Below are 22,301 nucleotides of genomic sequence, written 5' to 3' on the forward strand. Positions count from 1 at the left end.
ACCAACACACCTCCAACACCACCAGCACACACCCTCCAAGCACCACCAACTCACACCCTTCAACACCACCAACCGCATCCTCCAACACCACCAACACACACCCTGCCAAACACCACCAGCACACACCCTCCAACACCACCAACACACACCCTCCAAAATCACCAACACACCCTCCAACACCACCAACACATGCCCTCCAACACCACCAACACATACCCACTCCAACACCGCAACACACCCTCAACACCACCAACACCACCAACACACACCCTCCAAAATCACCAACACACACCCTCCAACACCACCACCACACACCCTCCAAATCACCAACACACACCCTCAAAATCACCAACACCTCCAACACCACCAACACACACCCTCCAACACCACCAACTCACCCTTCAACACCACCAACACACACCCTCAACACCACCAACACACACCCTCAACACCACCAAAACACACCCTCCAACACCACCAGCACACACACCCTCCAAAATCACCAACACACCCTCAACACCACAACACACACCCTCCAACACCACCAACACACCCTCCAACACCACCAACACACACCCTCCAACACCACCAACCACACCTCCAAAATCACCAACACACACCCCTTCAACACCACCAACACACACACCCTCCCAAAACCACCAACACACCCTCCAAAATCTTTACCAACAGACACCCATCTATACCCTTCAACACCACCAACACACACCCTCAATACCACCAACACATACCCTCCAACACCACCAACACACCCTCAACACCACCAGCACCACCAGCACACACCCTCCAAGGTACCAACACACACACCCTCAACACCACCACCACACACCCTCCAAAAATCCACCAACACACCCTCCAAAATCACCAACACACACCCTCCAACACCACCAACACACACCCTCCAACACCACCAACACACACCCTTCAACACCACCAGCACACACCCTTCAACACCACCAACACACACCTACAACACCACCAACACACACACCCACCAACACCACAAACACACCGTCCACCAACACCACCAACACACCCTTCAACACCACCAACACACACCCTTCAACACCACCAGCACACCTTCAGCACCACCAGCACACACCCTCCAACACCACCAACACACCCTTCAGCACCACCAACACACACCCTCCAACACCACCAACACCATAAACACACACCCTCTAAAATCACTAACACACACCCTTCAACACCACCAACACACACCCTTCTCCAACACCACCAACACACCCCTTCAACACCACCAACACACACCCTTCAACACCACCAACACACACCCTTCAACACCACCAACACACACACCCAAAACCACCAACACCACCAACACACACCTTCACCACCACCACCAACACACACCCTTCACCACCACCAACACACACCCTTCACCCACCCACCAACACCACAAACACACTGTCCGCCAACACCACCAACACACCCTTCAACACCACCACACACCCTTCAACACCACCAACACACCCCTTCAACACCACCAACACACACCCTCCACCATCACCAACACACACCCTCCAACACCACCACAACACACCCCTCCAAAATCACCAACACACCCTCCAAAACCACCAACACACACCCTCCAAAATCACCAACACACACCCTCCAAAACCACCAACACACACCCTCCACCACCACCAACACCATAAACACACACCTCCAAAATCACAAACACACACCCTCCAAAATCACCAACACACACCCTCCAAAATCACCAACACACACCCCACCATCACCAACACACACACCTCCAACACCAACACACACCCTCCAAAATCACCAACACACACCTCCAAAACCATACACACACCCAAAATCACCAACACACACCCTCCAAAACCACCAACACACACCCTCCAAAATCACCAACACACACCCTCCACCACCACCAACACCATAAACACACACCCTCCAAAAATCACAAACACACCCTCCAAAATCACTAACACACACCTCCTCCAAAATCACCAACACACACCTCCAAAATCACCAACACACACCCTCCACCACCACCAACACCATAAACACACACCCTCCAAAATCACAAACACACACCCTCCAAAATCATAACACACACCCTCCAAAATCACCAACACACACCCTCCAAAAATCACCAACACACACCCTCCACCACCACCAACACCATAAACACACACCCTCCAAAATCACAAACACACACCCTCCAAAATCACTAACACACCTCCAAAATCACCAACACACACCCTCCAAAATCACCAACACACACCCTCCACCACCACCAACACCATAAACACACACCTCCAAAATCACAAACACACACCCTCCAAAATCACTAACACACACCCTCCAAAATCACCAACACACACCTCCCAAAATCACCAACACACCTCCACCACCACCAACACCATAAACACACACCCTCCAAAATCACAAACACACACCCTCCACCACCACCAACACCATAAACACACACCTCCAAAATCACCAACACACACCTCCAAAATCACAAACACACACCCTCCAAAATCAACAACACACACACCCTCCACCACCACCAACACCATAAACACACCCTCCAAAATCACCAACATACACCCTCCAAAACCACCAACACACATCCTCCAAAATCACCAACACACACCCTCCAAACCACCAACACATCCTCCAAAACCACCAACACACACCCTCCAACACCACCAACACCATAAACACACACCCTCCAAAATCACCAACACACACCCTCCAAACCAGCAACACACACCCTCCAAAACCACCAACACACACCCTCCAAAACCACCAACACACACCCACCAACACACAACCTTAAACACCCTCCATCACCACCAACGTACACCCTCCAACACCACCAACAACACCCTCCAAAATCACCACCACACCCTCCAACACCACCAACTCACACCCCTTCCAACACCACCAACTCACACCTTCAACACCACCAACACCCAACCTTAAACACCCTCCACCACCACCAACGAACACCTCCAACACCACCAACACACACCCTCCAAAACCACCAACACACACCCTCCAACACCACCAACACACACCTTTCAACACCACACACACCCTCCAACACCACCAACACACACCCTTCAACACCATCAACACATACCTCCAACACCACCAACACACACCCTCCAACACAACCAACACACACCCTCTGACACCACCAACACACTCCCTTCAACACCATCAACACACACCCTCCAACACCACCAACACACACCCTCCAACACCACCAACACACACCCTCCAACACCACCAACACACACCCTTCAACACCGCCAACACACACCATTCAACATCACCAACACACAACCTAACACCTCCACCATCACACACCCTCCAACACACACCCTGTAATGGCCCCTGTCTCATCAACAGAAGGATTATATAAATGGGTTATTTACATCTGATTTATATTCAGATTCACCCCCTGTAATTTTCCACTATCAGTGAGGACATGAACTGAACACGTAAACGGTAGCTTTCCCTAGAGGGTGAAGCCCATATGTCAGCATCTATGTAAGTGCACACCAAGGCGACGCCTTCAGGCAGTCACTCACACCAACTAATATTGAACGGACGTTGATTCACGTTTATATTACATAAACGCCTTCCTTTCATCACACTCACAAATAGTGGAACTTACAGTTGATCTACACTCAGGAATTATATAAACATAATACTTTTCTAATAAAACAAGAAACTTCAATTGGGTTTCGCACTAAAGCCCAATAAAATATACTGCATGTGAACCATCCTGATTAATTGGGAATTAACCAACCGTTTCAACCCTACAACACCACCAACACACACCCTCCAACACCACAAACACACGCCCTCCAACACCACAAACACACGCCCTCCAACACCACCAACACACACTTCCAACACCACCAACACACACTCTCCAACACCACCAACACACATCCTTCAACACCACAAACACACGCCCTCCAATACCACCAACACACACTTCCAACACCACCAACACACACCCTCCAACACCACCTACACACACCCTCCAACACCAACACACACCTTCCAACACCCACCCTCCAACACCACCAACACACACTTCAAACACCACCAACCCACACCCTCCATCACCACCAACACACACACTCTCCAACACCACCAACACACACCTTCCAACACACACTCTCCAACACCACCAATCCACACCCTCCAACACCACCAACACAAACCCTTCAACACCACCAACACACCCTCCAACACCACCAACACAAACCCTTCAACACCACCGACACACCCTCCAACAACACCAACACACACCCTCCAACAAACACCATACAACACCACCGACACACACCCTCCAACACCACTAACACACATCCTCCAGCACCACCAATACAAACCCTCCAACATTTATTATTATGCAGGGTGAGCATAAAGTCTTTCCCTGATTACAAACGTTTATTACACAAAACATATGCTAGGTACAAACATACAGTTTTTTGCAGCTTAAAATATGCATAAAAAAATCTATGAATTCGTGTACACAATGCTACAACATTCATGTTTCTATCTAGAATGGTCTTCGAGATATGATTTTTCATAATCAGGGAAAGAGTTCATGCTCACCCTGTATATTCTCTTATGATCAGCTTCCTATGGTGTTTGTTTTACCATTGATAATATAATACAGTTAACCCTCACTTTACGCGGTCCCACATTCCGCGTTTCCACGCTATGCCGGTGCCGTGCCTGCCAGAACCTAACGAGCTCACATTACGCCGCACGCGGAACCCCCATTACGGGAGAGGTCCGCCGCCACGCCATTATTTTTAGATTCGTCCCAACTTCGCCTGCCTGTGCTCCTCGCTTCTCCTCCTCCGCTGGGCGTTTTCGCTGCAAGGTTACGCGCAGTGTGTGTCTTTGTTATGTTATCACCGACGTCAAGGCGACGATCGGACTGTAGACAGCCAGCATCCCTACCCCCTTCTGCTGCTAGCTGTAATTGGCTTAAAGTATTATGGACGTGGTCCACTCCGGGAGGGAGGGAGGGAGGAAAGCATCATCCCTGACTCCAGTCGCCGCCAAGTTTCATCCCTCCACGCCAGACCGCAGTAAACGTGCATCCATTGCTCCTTCTAAAATGGCTTCCAGACCACCATACAACCAGAGAGAAACCTTCTTACCTGGACCCAGCGCACTGGGCCAAAGAACACACGACGCTCCTTGCTCACGAGGTGAAGTATACCATCATCCAAGAGTTGAGAAAGGAACAAGGCAGGCTGATATGGCCGCCAGCATGGTGTGAATCAATTCAATATCTGAACAATTAAGAAGGATGCAGCCAAGATAAAGGAGCACATGAAGATCACAAAGTCTACAGGTGCTTCCCACATCGTTTATTTCCACAACCAGGTGCTTCTCAAGACAGAAAATTACTAGAGGTGATTGAAAGGCCAGGCCAGACGAACATGGCGGGTCGACACGCCGCTTGTTAAGGATCACGCACGTGAACTGTACACCGTGAGTGGCACGAAAGATGGGAATTACAGAGCCCAAACCCTTTTAATGCTTCCTCTGGGTGGTTACAGAGGTTTAAGATCTCGAATAAAGATCACCAATATAAACATTGGTGGTGAAGAAGCCAGTGCTGAACGCAAAGGCGGGTTAGAATTTCTCCGTTTTTACGTGAGATTATGGATGAAGGACAGTACAGTGACGACCAGGCTTAACATGGACGAATCTGGTCTTTTTCTGGAAAGCTACCTTCCAAGTCCTTCGCCAAAGAATGCTATGTGATCTGGGGCCGAAGATGCAGAAGGAACGCATCACCGCCCCTGTTTACCACCAATGCCTCCGCACCTGTAAGCCTGGGTTATCGGTGATCCACACAGCACGCAAAGCCGCGACGCCACAAAACCATGGACATGACCAAGCTAAATGTCCACTGGCTGACCGTGACGTGAAGGCGGATGTTCTCTACACTGTCCTCTCTGGTTTGATGACTGTTTTGTTCTCGATGTAAAGAAATTTCGTGAGTTTACAAATGTTATCTAAGATTTTGTTGTTGCTGACAACGCACCAGACACTCGCCTTACTGTTAGATCGCCACCCCAACGAAAAGGGTCTTCCTTCCTCCCAACACTACGCCTATATTACAAGTCTATGGACCAAGAGAGTTAATCTGTAATGTAAAAGCCAGCATTCTCTACGAAAAAGTTCAAACTCCTGAAAGACTACACCAACACTAGGAAGAGTTGCGAACTCCAGTGACACCACCACCGAGTAAAGCAAGAGCGAAGAAGATGAGGATCAACAGTTGGCACAGCAAAAATACTGTTCAAACAATTTCTGAGAGTATTTAACATCAAGAAAGCTGTGGACTTCTTGGTAGAGTCATGGGGATTCGCTGTCCATTGCTACAATTCGTCACGCATGGAGACATGTTGCATGGAATACCACAGGTGAGAGGCAGGAGCTGAATCTGTGACTGGTGAGGTTCAGACTGTTGCAGTAGCAGTGGACCCTGCCAGAGAAGCTGGGGTGCAGACTGTTACAGTTCCAGGCTTCTCCCGAGACCACCAACGACGACATCCTGGAGGTGATCAGGAGATCCTGAAGTGACTGCCGACTTAGATGTTGGAAGATCACAGTGAAGAGGAGGAAGAAGGTGCTGCCATTCTCAAGAACACAGTTTAATCCCTTATAGTGATATTATGGGTGCCATGGAGTGTGCAGAGAAAACAAGTCCTTCCTTCCGGCCCCAGACACGACTACACCTTATGAAGTCTTCCATATCCGCCGGCAGGCTATGGAGCCGTACATCACGGTGTATCAAGACAACATAAACACCAGCCGGCCAAAAAGCATAACCGAAGTTCTTCGCCAGCAACCCGCCACAGCGCCAGCCCAAGCCAGTGATAGTGACAGTGAAGATGACTTTTGAGGATTTGTCAGGAAGCCTTGACAATTGTAGTGACAGTGATGGTGATTCATACCTAGTAATGGTGATTCACCTGAGGGCCAGTAATCTGCCCTGCCTGGAACCAGCCTCCATCCCCGTGAGATAAGCTGACCCATCTCTTCTGCCAACGAAGTGTTCCACATAACTTTTAGTTTTCCTAACCTAACCCTTTTATTTTTCCTATGATAACCTTTTTATTTTCCTAACTCTAACCTCTTTCTTCTATATTACTTGGGGTTTCGAATTACAAATAATATACAAGTAACATAAGTGATACAAATAAGATATATAATAACTAGATGGGGAAAAGCTCAAACCAGCAGTGCATTCCCTGAACATAAAGATGCAAGAAGTAGTATTTATCAGAGTGAACACTGGTTTATTACAAGTTATTGATAATTTTTAAGGCAATGGCCGGGGACTGGGCTGTTCTTATAGCTGCATCAGTTCGCAACGCATGGGCTGGATGCTGTGGTGTCGAACAGCAATTCTCGGCTAAGGATCTCAGGTGGTAGTAGAGCCGGGTGTTGAGGATGGTAGAAGCTTACCAAATTTGCAGATGAGGTCGTGGTGATGGTCAGTGACAGTCGAAAGGTGTCAGTGTGTTGAGCGCTTTCTGACATGAGTAGGAAGGAGAGAATAATCTCAAAGTGCCCTCTTTGCACTTTTTCTAGGTGTTTACGTTGTGTGGCATTTAGGAGGAAGACCAGGTAGGGAGGCATAGGTGAGCTTGGGAAGTATGGAATGTTGTGTAAACACTGAGGGAGCTTCCGGGTGCAGGAACCCCTCAGGGACTTGAGTCAGAGAGTGTGGAGACGGAAACTGGAGGATTTGACAACTTCACTGACGGTTTCCAATGAGTTTGTTGTCTGCGGCGCACGCCGAGGAGCCTCGGTGGAATCTACAACCTGAGTGTGTTCTGGACCTAAAGTAATGGAAGGGAGAGACAATGTCGGAGAGGTTGATGTGCATAACCATGGTCTTGGTATGGCTGATGGTGACATGGTTGTTGGTGGCCCAGTTTTTGGGAGACTGTTCAATAAATCCTGAAGGGCGTGTATAGTCGTGGAGCAGAATTGTTGGACGTTTATCCCAATGGTGGAGTCAAGACATATTTCCAGCGAAACAGGAAGCCTCTTTAGGGCATTATTGATGAGCATAAGGAAGCAGAGTGGGTCCCATCTTGGTGTGCCTTTGGGGACGCCACAGGTGTGACTGAAAGGTGGAGACAGCCCCTCGGAAGGAAGAGACAGCTTGAGCTCACAGCTGAGAAGTTCAGGTTGGCAAGACTTCTCCAGCTCTGAGGTCAATGAAGCATAGCTACAGACATTTTTCGTTTCTCGAGATGCAGGTATATGTAATCGAAAGCTGACAAGACAGTGAGTGGTGGAGGAAGTTTTTCATATTACAATTGTCGAGGGTTCACGGACTTCTGCAATATCAGTATATAAGCCCAGTCGAACACAAAAACTTTCTACAGATTAGGTTGGGTATTGGGGGTGATTGCAATAGGGTCGTGAGTTGATTTAAGGATCGTATGTTGATTGGGCACTGGTGATACATAAGAGGTCTTCCAGTCAGCTGGGCATCTGGCTTGACCGAGAGAAGGCTACTGATGATGGAAGATAGTAAATAGTTAAGTCTGGGGAGAACTCCTTGAAGAGTTTTCTATTGAAGTCAATGGGGGTGGCAGAGCGCTTTAATTTTAGTTTGTCCAGGCGTTTTGTTACTTCAAATTTTTTTCTACTGTCAGTGGGAAGGGGGGCTGTAGGTAAGCAGGAGAGTGGTTGTGTCAAGCTGGGGGAGGTCTGGGTATATAGTAGCGAAATGCTATTTCACTGCTCGCCGCGCCAACATTAGTGAGATGGCTAGGAAGGGAGGGGTGTGTCTTTATTGTTTAGGTCCACAGAGTTCTTTAGTTAGTAGTGGACTTTCAGAAAGTGATTTCATGGATGACTCGCCAAGGCGTAAGGGACCTTGTAGCGGATGTGGCCATTGAGGATGAAAGGCTCTGTCTCTCTGTTGCATAAGTCTTTTGATCCGAGGTGATCCAGGGCAAGTCAGCTGGGTGAGATCTGACGACTTCTCGAAGAAGTGGTGGTGAGCTCGCGGTGGTGTTGGCATAATTTATCCATTTGGTTTCCACGCTATCCACGCCATAATTTCCAGTCCAGGATGGTGAACTATCCACTGCCCGAAGAGGCGCACTGCAGAGTCAGTAATCGGCCTGTAGGCTGGATAGGCACTGAGGTGATGTAGCTGTGAATCAGAGCACTGATAAGTGTGTAAAAGCAAATTCCGCTAGAGGCATTGCTGAGGTGGTTGGTACTGAACCGCTTAAGTCAGTTAAGATAAGGTCAAGTGTATTTGACCGGTAGTGGAAAGTTCACAACTTGTGATAGCAGGACATGGTCCTGGATATCAGTGGTGTTAATTTCATTATAATCCCCACATAATACTAACTTGGCACATGGGTACCTAACCTGAGGTGGTCTGAGGTGGTCTGAGGTGGTAATGAGATGATTGATAAGTGAGTTATATCTCGGTGGTGAGCAGGCGGATGGTACAACAGACATGATGGAAGTAGTGTGGCGCTGGTGGCCTGCGGCACAACACGCATCTATAATGCTTTTCCACATCTGCTGACTTGAACATCCAGGCGGACGGGTTTAGGGTCATCTTTGACAGAAGAGGGCACTCTCCGCTGCCTATGTGAACGAAGGTGATGAAAGAGTTAGATATCCCCAATATGACACGCCAGGCAATAAATTTGTCAAGCCTCACATATGGCAACGACGCCACAAGCGGCTGACCTGACTGTAGTTGTTGTAGCTCGCCACAAACTTGTTAGCTAGGGAAGTGACGCTGATAGCAGTAGAGACGGAGATCATACCATATCCGGTGGAACTTTGCGTAGTATGGTCTGTCAGTGGGTTTCTCCGGGTTTCAAAGGAGTGTTACGGTCCCACGGGCTTATGTATGACTGTCCTGTCTACGGCTACGCCATGTGGAATATGCGTTCAGTGACTTTGAGTCGCCGATAACACTGCCATCAGATAACCTTCCCACGCTTTAGATGGTACAGAGGCGTCAGAGTAAGTGATTGGTGGCCATCTGTTGATATCTGTTGTGGGCGGACGAAGTAAAGTTTGTCTCCGTGGCTATAAAGTCACCGACGGCACTTTTGAGGGCCACTGGACACCGGTAGATAGCTGTTAATATTTGTCAGTCGTGAAAGACCGTGGGTCTTTGTCCCTGGTGCTTGGGGGTCGCCACACAAAGTTTTCAATGATATATGTAAACACCGCGGTGGTCCTTGTCTTGGCACTTTGAAGGTGACCCCATAAAGTGCCCACTGTCTGGATTCTTTTCCTTGGGGTACTCATATATCGAGCACTGTATGATAATCACTTTATTGCACTGATGACTTGAATGTTTTTGCTGGAGAAAGTCCCGTCAGTTAGGGTCGGGTCCAGTCACACACTTCAGCATTACACTGCTAAAAGCGGTGCTTTTTCCTTATGCACTATAGAACACTGCTCGGTAATCAATCGCTCATCAATCACTAGAATGTTTTGCTGAATAGATCCCGTGTAGTAAGGCTGGTAGGGCGCGGATATAGTAGCAGGGAGGGGGGCAGGGCCAAACAGACTCGGCCTGGCTGCTAAAACCGAGCGCGGGGCACGTCTTGTCTCCGACGGTAAACGTAGAATCGCGTAAAGCGAAACCGCGAAATCGGGGTATTACTGTATTTATGTTTGCACAGCAATTATAAATAGAGCCAGAGCAGAAAAATCCAACGTTACCCAAGCTGTTGGTCTTTTCACCTATGCACCAACCATGTGAGGATGTGGCTAAACATGATGCAATTTTTCATAACGGCAGGAACCTTTGTTCCCAGGCCAGGAGGTAAAAGGTTAGGAGTGATTTTCTCGCTATTTTCTCAGATTTTCCGGTAATTGCTTTATATCATTATTTATTGTTTTTATACATTTAGTACATTCACTGTAAGCTGAAGTAGGTTTTAATATATCATGTGTATGAGGTGTCTCCGTAGGCGTAAGCTTATTAACAGAATTAATTTTGATTAGTGAACTAGTTGACTAAATCGAGCGAAAAAATATTTTAAAAATGACTTCTGCTAAATTGAGAGTACAGTACAGTAGACCCTTCCCATTCGCGGGTTTACGATTCGCAGGGCACCTGGTGGCTCGGGTAGCTAACGTGCGAGCCTTCTCCCGCAGCGCAACGAGTCACCCCACGCGCCCATGGCCTCTCATCTCGCTCTGTTTGCCTTCACCCAGTACCCATGACCAAGCATCTCGTGTCATAATCTCAAAACTTTCGTGTTTCTTTGTGAAAATGGCCCCTAAAAGACTGCCTAGTGTCAGTGCTAGTGATGCTAGTGGAGTGAAACATAAAGGGAAAAGTCAGTGATGACCCTGACAAAGAAAATTTAATTATTAGACAAGTTAAAGGAGGGTATGAGTGCTGCTGCGGTTGGTCGGTTGTTTGATGTGAAAGAATCCACAGTGAGGTATATAAAAAAGATGAACAAGCAATTTGTCATTCTGTTCAATGAGTGCTCCTGCAAGTACTAAAGTGGCGCAGGTTGTTCATGACAAGAATATACAGCTCCTCCCCAACTTACGACGGGGTTAGGGACCCAAATCCAGGTCGTAAGTCGAAATGGTAGTAAGTAAAAAATGCTTAAATAATACATAGAAACTCTAAAATGGTTGTCTCTTTTTCTTCTCAGCACCACAAAACTCTCACTTTTAAGCTTGTCAGCCATTTTAAAGTGAATTACAAACAAAAATTTTGTCTGTGTACTGACGTTGGGACTCAAAAATAAGTAATTTGACAAAATTTTGAGTGCGACTGAGGAGCGTTAATGAAGTGCGAGTAATTGTAAGTCGAGTAGAATTAAATAGTCGAGGCTGTAGTGAAAACTGAGAAAGCACTGAACATTTGGATTGAGGATCATCACCGTAAAAATGTTCCGATCAACAGCAGCGTGATTTGGGAAAAGGCTAAAAGCCTTTATGCGTATTTTTATGAGGGGCTAGTTCGGCTACTGAACCAATTTTTAGTGCCAGTAAAGGTTGGTTTGAGAATTTTAAGAAAAGATTCTCTCTCAATAATGTGAAGCTGACTGGAGAGGCAGCATTAGCATACCACACAGCCGCAGGTGCATTTCCCGCCAAGTTAAAGAAAATAATAGAAGAGAAAGGCTATAGACCAGAGCAAGTGTTTAATTCCGATGAATCTGTTTTATATTGGGAAAAAAATGCCTTGTAGAACATATATAAACAAACAGGAGAGACGTGCCCCTCGGTTTAAGGCAACCAAGGACAGAGTGACGCTCATCTTCTGTGGCAGTGCAGCTGGCCACATGATTAAACCTGGCTTGGAATGCAGCCTTAAGATGGTCCAAGGAATCAACCAGGTATTGTTTTCCTATCAGGAAATGCTTGAAGAACTCAATGCCAAGAGGAAACAACTACCAATTACCATATTTTTCAAGAAAGAACCAGCTAGTACCGCTGCTGCTCCACCCTCCTCTTCATCCCAGCCACCCACCACCTGCCTCCCGGCCATGTGCCACCTCCCGGTAACGCGCCACTCCATCCTGCCTCTCCACCAACCACCACTGCATCACCCTCTTCCACCAGTGATCCTGATGATCCACCTGTGCTTCAGTAACCAGATGTCTCCCTATGTACAGTGCACCACCTCATCAAGCTCCAGATTTCCACATATGAATGTAAGTACAGTAATGTGACTTAAGATTCTCATACACAGTATAGGTATACCCGTACATTAGTGCACTGAGGTATTATATAAGTGGCTATTCGCGGTTTTGCCAATTCGCACCTCTTGGAACCAACCCTCACAAATGGCAAGGGTCTACTGTACGTATACTGTAAATTGGGAGTTTACAGTGACAAAATGGTGAAGATTAATAGTTACCTCATCAGGAAAAGCAATAAGGGCCACCCGGTCAGGGTCATGTTCCTGCTGTGACTGGGACACGTTGGGGGGGCAGTTGTATGGACCAGGTGGTGGTAAGTCACCCCCACTTCCACTATTATGCAGTCGAACCAGTTTTGGACTTACATGTTGATATACTGAAATTAATTTTTGAATATTATTCATGCCTGCCTATTTCTTGCATACCTGTAATTATTGGTAAAAGGTATTTCTATGTTAAGTAGAGCTACTAGAAATAGTGTAACACATAAAAATCTTTCAATGAAAGCCATTGAGTGGAATTTTTTTTTGTAATGCTTTACCTGAAATCAGCTGAGTGAAGGGTTTTAGCTCCAAAATCACTTAAGTCAGAACTATAACCAAGAACCTCTAATACAGTACTGTATATAAATCCATTGAGTGAAAGGAGAGTTATCGAGTAAACAAAAGAAATTGTGTTGCCAGAGGTAGATCATTTAATATGGAGTAATTGGGAATAGGTTCCAGTCCTTCGTTTTTATGTATTTTGCTTGAACCATAAATGAAAAAAACAACTGCTATAATAAACAATACAAATGATACAGAGCACATAATAAAATACATAAGCATATATTTTATGCTGAAAAGTGAACCAAGCAGTTCATCCAGCCAGCTGACTCAAACGAGTGTCTGATGCACTGTATATACGCCCTGATGTCACATTGGGAGGAGGCAGCCAGTTGGGCTAGTGACACATAGGCAACAAACAATACAGACATTATAAAAGAAAATAGTTATTTTGAGCTAAACTTAAACTTAACTTGACAATAAGTGGTGAAGAGGATAAAGTTAACTTTTATAAAAGGTGAGTTTGAGGTGCATGTGTTTAAACAGAAATAGGCTCAACTATAAGTCACAAGATGCACTACTGACAAATGCCTACTGCTTCCACACATACATTAACTCTCCTTACATACACATCCATGTTCTTAATTTTCTTATTTTATATTTTTATATTATATTTTTTATACACAAAATCTAAGCCACATTAAAGTATTGAAATAATTTTTCCACAACTTTTATAGTTTCACTACAAGTAAAAATGGCAACATGCATAGCTATCTCACAGATGACTGGTGAAGTGTGTTATGGAGAGCTCTATTATTACATATAATGGTTACTTTACATGATATTAGATGCTCCTCAAACTATTCATATGTCATTCTTGGATACTGTCACAAACCACTCATGAAAATACTGAGAGAATGAGAGTGGGCTGTCAGCTATCTCACAGCCGTGTGAACTGGCAAAAGCCCCAGTTAAACCACAAACCCAATGTAAACATTCCCAGCTATCACAGCACATATCTTATGATTTTGCACATACTGTACATATACTGTGCAGTACATACAGGAGATAATAAAAATAACTTAACAAAATAAGTACAGTACTGTATTTTACAGCATATAAATGTACAGGCATATAAGACATGCCCTCCATTTCAGCAGGGAATATGAAATAATTTTGTGTGTATTTTCCTCCTGTAGTTCATCATACTCCTCCTCATCATTGAAACCCCTATACCCCCAAAAGTCCTATGGCGACAGACGAATGCTGACGGGGACAGGCAGAGATAGCTGCCGCCTGCCGGGAGTCTCTAGTCACAACTTCTGCGTGGGTGGCATAAATAAGATGGTCATTTATGCACTGGGGTCTAGGCAGCAATGCAATCCGGTCCTCTCTGTGTAACTGAGCAGCCTTCTCGAGGATCCACTCTGCTCACCCCACATGGGGAGGGGACTAGAAAAGGTGCCCTAAACATAGCCTGCCTAAAGAACCAACTTGACTGAACAACCGCACCCAGTAAGGTGATCCCTATGCGGTCAAAAACACAATCATAATCACAAAAAAAAAATATACAACCTTTTATGGTCGCTGCTTGGAATGTCAGGACCCTTCTGGATACTGGCACAAATGAGCATCCTAAAAGAAGAACTGCCCTTGAGGCAGCTATCAAACAGGGAGGTACTACCTCTTGGGAAGATATTGGAAGCATAATGTATTGTCTAATGGTAGACCCTGCTGCCATATGGCATGAAGAAAATTGTGACCAAGACCCAGGTTGCTGATCTGACTTTCTGCAGGGCAGCAACCTGGGCTTTTCTACAAGGTCTCAATAGTTTCTCTTACTTTGACAACACAACATACATACTGTATATCGTTTCTCACTCTTGACCTTTTTTTCAGTTTTGTATTTATAATTATTATTATTATATTTTTGCCCCCCAGGCCCCGATGTGGGTCAGTGACCTGTGCCAGGTGGGCTAATCCCGTAAAAAAAAAAAAGGCTACCGATATCTCAGCCTATAAGGCGTCGGGTATAAGACGCCCCAAATTTCCATTTAAAAAGTAGTTGAGCTATATAAGACCAGTACCAAATGTGACACTTACCCACTGACTCAGTAGTCCTCTACCAATCATCCTTGGTTTTTAAAATAAGGCCAATTCACTTCAAGTAATGTCATCAAATGTTACCCGCTGGTGTAGTGTAAACACTAGTAACGTCACTGAAGCGCTCTGCTATCGTAACTGGAACTAATGTCGGTGTTTAGAAAATTTTTCCATTTACTTGAAATGGATTTCTAATTATTTGTTTATTTATTTATTTATAATATACTGTAACATATTAAACACACTGCAAGTATTTTCTTTAATTTATACGCTTGCTTTGCATCGAGACGATCGGTGGTGTGAGTGCCCTGCCTCTGTGGGGACTGTGTTCACTGTTTATACAACAGCTACCACCGTATTCTAATTGTGGTGTTTCATTAGGATTTGAGTGAAAAAGATTAATGCATTTTTACTACATACATTTATTATTATTATATATATATATATATATATATATATCCGATATCTTGCCTACAAGGCGACGGGTGTATAAGACCGCCCCCAAAATTTCCATTTAAAAAGTAGCTTTTGAGCCCTATTCGCTGTATAAGACCGGTAACCCAAAGACACTTACCATTGGGGCTTACTGACCCAGTAGTCTTACCAACCATCCCATTGACCAGTGCTGTTTACATATCCTTGGTTTTTAAAATAAAGCCAATTCAGTAATGGCATCAAACGTTGTCAAGTTGATGTAGTGAAACACTAGTAGTACTCACTTAAAAGTTTGTTATTTAACTTGAACTAATGTGGTGTTGTAAATCAATTGTTTCATTTACTTAAATGATTTACGATTTATTTGTTTATTTATATCATACTGTAATATATTAAACACACTGGAAGTATTTTCTTTAATTTATAAGCTTGCTTCAGCGAGCTATTCTAATTCAATAGTGTTTCATTAGGATTTGGTGAAAATTTATACATTTATTACAAAATATATATATATATATATATATATATATATATATATATATATATATATATATATATATATATATATTCACAATATTTTATAATTGCAGTCATGTACTGAATATTCTATGTAAAAAATATAAATTTTAATGAATTATTTATAGTGTGGTCTTCCTCCACAAAGGCGGGGCTATAAATAGCCGTCTTATCTTCTCTCTGTTTCTCAGAGAGAAGGTCTTGGTAAATAACTTTTGTTTGTTTATTTTTCATTGTTTGTCTAATTTATCATGTTGTATCAAAATGTATTACTAAAAGTTTTAGGCAGCTACCAAACAGGGAGATTCTACTGCCTGGGAAGATATTGGAAGCATAATGTACAGTATTGTCTAATGGTAGACCTACTTCCATATGGCATCACGAAAATTGTGACCAAGTCTTAGGTTGCTGATTTATCTTACTGCTCATTTACTGAGTTTCAATTGTTTCTCTTCCTTTGACAACACAACATACATACAATATAATGTTTCACCTTTGATCTTTTTTCCATTTATTTATGGTTTATTTAAAAAAATGCCAATTCATCAAGTATTGGCATCAAATTTTACCGTGTTTGTACACTAGTTACTTACTTAATGGAGTCAGTTATTTAACTGGAACTAATGTTGGTGTGGTAAAATATTTCCATTTACTTGAAATAGATTTTGCATTTATTTGTTTATTTATTTAGCTATAATATATTGTAATACATTAAACACACTGCAAGTATTTTTAATTATATACTTGTTCATGAAAAAGGAAGGCTACCATTATACCTGGTAGGTGAAGTTGACAGACATTTATGATCATTAAGGACCAAACTCCCGAATCCATGGCGTGACTTCTGTTAATCATTCTCATCCTAAATTTACCACTGTCGGTAGTTTCAAGAATTAGCATGATCATTTACTGAATATTCTTTTGTAAAATTAATTTTAAATTAATTATTTATAGGAGATAAGTATTATGATCAGTAAATATACAGAATATGCATTACTGACCACCTCCGAACAAGGACGGCTAAAAATAGCCCGCGGTCACTGTCAAGGTCGCTTTCCCTTTCTCGTCTGGCAAATGGGGGTGATGATAGCAATGTGTTTATTACCGGGGTATATTGTTCTTTTTACGGTATGTTAGACTGGTTTATAATACATTTTATTATTTTAATATACGGTAATCTTCATTTTAATCCAGCTTGCCAAATGTAAGTTTCAGTATAAAATAATTAGTGGTAGGACCTTGTAGTGGTTTACCATGTTTCCATCACCACTCTTGACCGCTAAACCTTAAAATTTAAGAGGTAAATTTTATCTCTTGTTAAGGCCACCCCCTAACTTTGGGCTGATTTTTTTTGTTCACCTGCCTTAGTATATATATATATATATATATATATATATATATATATATATATATATATATATATATATATATATATATATATATATATATATATATATATATATATATATATATATATATATATATATATATATATATATATATATATATATATATATATATATATATATATATATATATATATATATGTGAAATAGTCTGTACTCACGAGATGTGAATTATGCGTGGGAACTTGTGTTTCTTTTCCTTGTGGTTATCAGCATATACCCAGATCACGACCTGCAGTGATTTACTTGTATATATATATATATATATATATATATATATATATATATATATATATATATATATATATATATATATATATATATATATATATATATATATACATACATACATACATACATACATACATACATACATACATACATACATACATACATACATACATACATACATACATACATACATACATACATACATACATACATACATACATACACTACATACACTACATCCTTGACCACCGAAGGGTCAAGACGTACCTGGCGCTCCTCTCGGAGCAGCCAGGTCAACTGTTAAGTTGGCCCATACCAACCCCCTCCCCTGAACCCCTCCTCCCCACCGGAATATCAACAAGTTCTCGCCAGAAGTTACAATTTCATTTAGGAAAGGATCGGAACCAGTGTTAAACAGAGGTGAACAGTGGTGAACAGTGCTTAAGCCAGTGAGAACAACTCAACAGTAATAGTCGTACCCAAGTTAACCAGGTACCCAGTGAAAACGGCCCGTGAGACCCAACAACAACCAGCGATGTGTTAATCCGTCTACGATAGGAAGGCCTAAGACCAAACCTCACTCATATAACACCATCTGTGAGGGAATTACTACACCACATGTCCCTCATAACACCATCTGTGAGGTAATTACTACACCACGTGAGGTCCCTCATAACACCATCTGTGAGGGAATTACTACACCAAGTGAGTTCCTCCTAACACCATCTGGGAGGGAGTTACTACACTACGAGTTTGCTGTTCAACACCTACATTAATCTGTATGTTCACTGTATGTTCCTTTACTTTTCTCAAATGAAGACTTTTGTTAAACAACCAATGTATGTCCAATGTATATTTTCAGCCTTCGGGCTGCAGAATTTTTTCAATAAACCGTTAAATATTATTTATTATTATTATTACATACATACATACATACATACATATATATATATATATATATATATATATATATATATATATATATATATATATATATATATATATATATATATATATATAGTATATATATATATATATATATATATATATATATATATATATATGTATATGTATATGTATATATATATGTATATGTATATGTATATATATATGTATATGTATGTATGTATATAACAAAATATATGTACAAAAAATAAATGTTAAATGAATTATTTATGGTGCATTAGCGTACTGGCCACTTCAGACACAAGACGGGCTATAAATAGCCTTCTTTATCTCCCCTCCATCTCACCCTGAGCCAGAGGGAAGGGGTGGTGGTAAATAACATTTGTTTGCTTATTTTCCATTTACTTGAAATAGATTTACCGAATTATTTGTTTATTTATTTAAAAGTCATTTACTGAATATTCTATGTAAAAAATAAATTTTAAATTAATTATTTGTAGGAGATAAGTATTATGATTAGTAAATATATGGTATTACTGGCCACTTCAGACACAAAGACGGGATAAAAATAGCCCATCTCCCCCTCTTCTTACAGCTGCCAATGGGAAGCGTCTTGGTAATTAAATTTGATGTTTATTTTCATTGTTTGTCTAATTTATCATGTATCAAAGTAATATTACTAAAAATTGTGTAGGTAGTAGGCAGCTACCAAACAGGTAGATACTACCGCCTGGGAAGATATTGGAAGCATAATGTGTTGTCTAATGGTAGACCCTGCTGCCATATGGAATCACAAAAATTGTGACCAAGTCCCAGGTTCAGCGCTGACCTGACTTTCTGCCTCATTTACACACAATTGCAGTTTCAATTGTTCCTCTAACTTTGACAACACAACATACATACAGTATATTATTTCTCACTTTTGATCTTTTTTTTACTTTTTGTATTTATTTATGGTTAGTTACTTAAAATAAGGCCAATTCACTTCAAGTAATGGCATCAAATGTTACCAGCTGGTGTAGTGTAAACACTAGTGACGTCACTTAAGCGTCTGTATTTAACTGTCGGTAGTTTCAAGAATTAATGCAGTCATTTACTGAATATTCCTTGTAAAAAAATAAATTTTAAATTAATTATTTATAGGAGATAAGTATTATTATCAGTAAATATACAGATATGCATTACTGACCACCTCCACGGCTAAAAATAGCCCAATCTCGCGGTCACTTTCCCTTTCTTGTCTCCTCACCGGCAAATGGGGGGGGCGTGGGGAGGGGTGTGTGATGATAGCTGTGTTTATTACAGGGGTATAATGTTCTTTTACGGTATGTTAGACAGGTTTATAATACATTTTTATTATTTTAATATACCGGTAATCTTAATTTGAATCCAGCTTGCCAAACGTAAGTTTCAGTATAAAATAATTAGTGGCAGGACCTTGTGAGTGGCTTACGATGTTTCCATCACCACTCTTGACACACTAAACCACAATATTTAAGAGGTAAGAATTTTATACAGTTAACCCTCACTTTACGCGGTCCCGCATTCCGCGTTTCCACGTTTACGCGGTGCCCTGCCGAAACCCAGGATGCTCACATTCCGCAGTGCGTGTACCCCTTTACGCGGAGAGCGGCTGGCGAGCCGCGCCATTTTTGGATCCAAACCTCCCGCCATCCGCCATGTTGTGTAAGCTGCGCTAACATGGTGCGCACAAGGTCGCCCAGTCATCAAAACATTACCAGTTCTTCACCCGCCACAGCCGGCCCAAGTCAGTGATAGTGATAATTATGGTGAGGATATGGACTTATATGGACTTTGGGGAGTTTGACAAAGAGGCCCTGCAAGCCTCTGTGGTGGATAGTGATACAATTGATACAAGTGACACAGGTGAGGGCCAATAATCTGCCCTCTGCCTCGGAACCAACCGCCCATCCCCGTGTGCCCAGCCATTTTTTCTACTAATGTAAGTGTTAAAAAACCTAATATTATTGATATTTCTCTTAATTATTAATTGTGTGTGCATACCATCATAAAGTTAAGATAATATTTTTACTACAACATAGTTGTGTGTCGTCAAAAAGTGGAGTTTGGGGATCGGCCCGGACTCCATTTCAATTAATCCCATATGTTATGTTATTCACTTTACGCGTTTCTCACTTTACGCGGGACCCTCCGGGTTACATTAACCGCGTAAAGTGAGGGTTAACTGTACTTGGTGATTAAGACGACCCCCTAACTTTGGGCAGATTCTTTTAATGTTCAAATTCCGTCTTATAAGCCGAGATATACGGTAGGTATAACATAGACATGGCAGCCATTAGTGAGTCTCGGCTCCCAGACGACAGTCAACTCACAGAATAGGGGTCTGGCTATACGGTACCTTCTCCTAGAAGGGTAAGCCTGCTGGGGAGAAACAGCATTCATGGAGTTGGCTTTGCCGTCCGCCAACACATCCTACATAGGCTAACTGAAATGCCTGTTGGGATCAATGAGCGCCTCATGACGCTCAGAGTCCCACTGAATCACTCACATCATACCTTTTTCATCAGTGCATACGCCCCAACACTGGATGCAGAGGATGATAGAGAAGAAAAGGCTGTGCTCCTTGGTGACTTCAATGTCAGAGTTGGCAGAGATGCTGACATTTGGCAGGGAACCATAGGGAGAAATTGACAAGGCAATTATAATCCCAATGGTCTACTCCTCCTCAGCAAGTGTGCTGCACACAGCCTAACTATCACCAATACCTTGCTTAGGCAGGCCGACAAGTTCAAGGGTCGTGTCAACACTCACGATCCAAACACTGGCATCTCATTAACTTTATTATTGTCAGAGAAAGAGATCGCTGAGATGTCCTCATCACCCGTGCCTTGTGTAGCTCAGCCCACTGCGACACTGATCATCGGGTCGTCAGAGCCAAGCTCTCATTTCACGTCGCCCCAAAATGGCGAAGGCAACAAACCTCCAGAAGAGGTTTTGCACTAAGTGTCTGGAGGATCCAGTGGTAACACATAGATTCAGAGAGCAGCTCGGACAAGGGCTGATAAACAAATTGACAGTAAACAACCCAAATCCCAGAGCCGAATGGGGTATTCTCGTCACTATCATGACAAAAACCTGCAGGGAGACCCTTGGCCAGATCAAAAGAATACGCCAGGACTGGTTTGATAAAAATAACCTGGCAATCAATGTACTTGTCAATGATAAATGTGTTGCTTTAACTGACTGGCAGAACAATCCTCATTCTCGGTCCAAAGCTGATACCTTCCGCAAGAAGAAAGCAGCGGCCCAGCGCGAACTCCACAATCTAAAGAATGACTGGTTTAAAAATAAAGAATGTAAAATGCAAAAAACTTGCAGATCAACACAAGATGATAAAATTTTTAAATTCCACTAAAACATTTTAAGGGCCA

General features: G+C 42.9%; 1 protein-coding gene across 1 annotated transcript in view; it reads right to left on the minus strand.

Annotated features, from left to right (window-relative positions):
- The window catches only part of LOC121873144, an 86,767-nt gene extending 73,651 nt beyond the window's left edge, over window positions 1-13,116 (minus strand). The window contains exon 1 of the mRNA XM_042376461.1: window positions 12,965-13,116. The gene's annotated coding sequence lies outside the window, so the exon portion shown is untranslated. The remainder of the gene's footprint in view (window positions 1-12,964) is intronic.
- Between the last annotated feature and the right edge of the window lie 9,185 nt (window positions 13,117-22,301).

This window comes from Homarus americanus, unplaced genomic scaffold, assembly GCF_018991925.1.
Source record: "Homarus americanus isolate GMGI-L3 unplaced genomic scaffold, GMGI_Hamer_2.0 scaffold32929, whole genome shotgun sequence".
Classification (NCBI taxonomy): Eukaryota; Metazoa; Arthropoda; class Malacostraca; order Decapoda; family Nephropidae; genus Homarus; species Homarus americanus.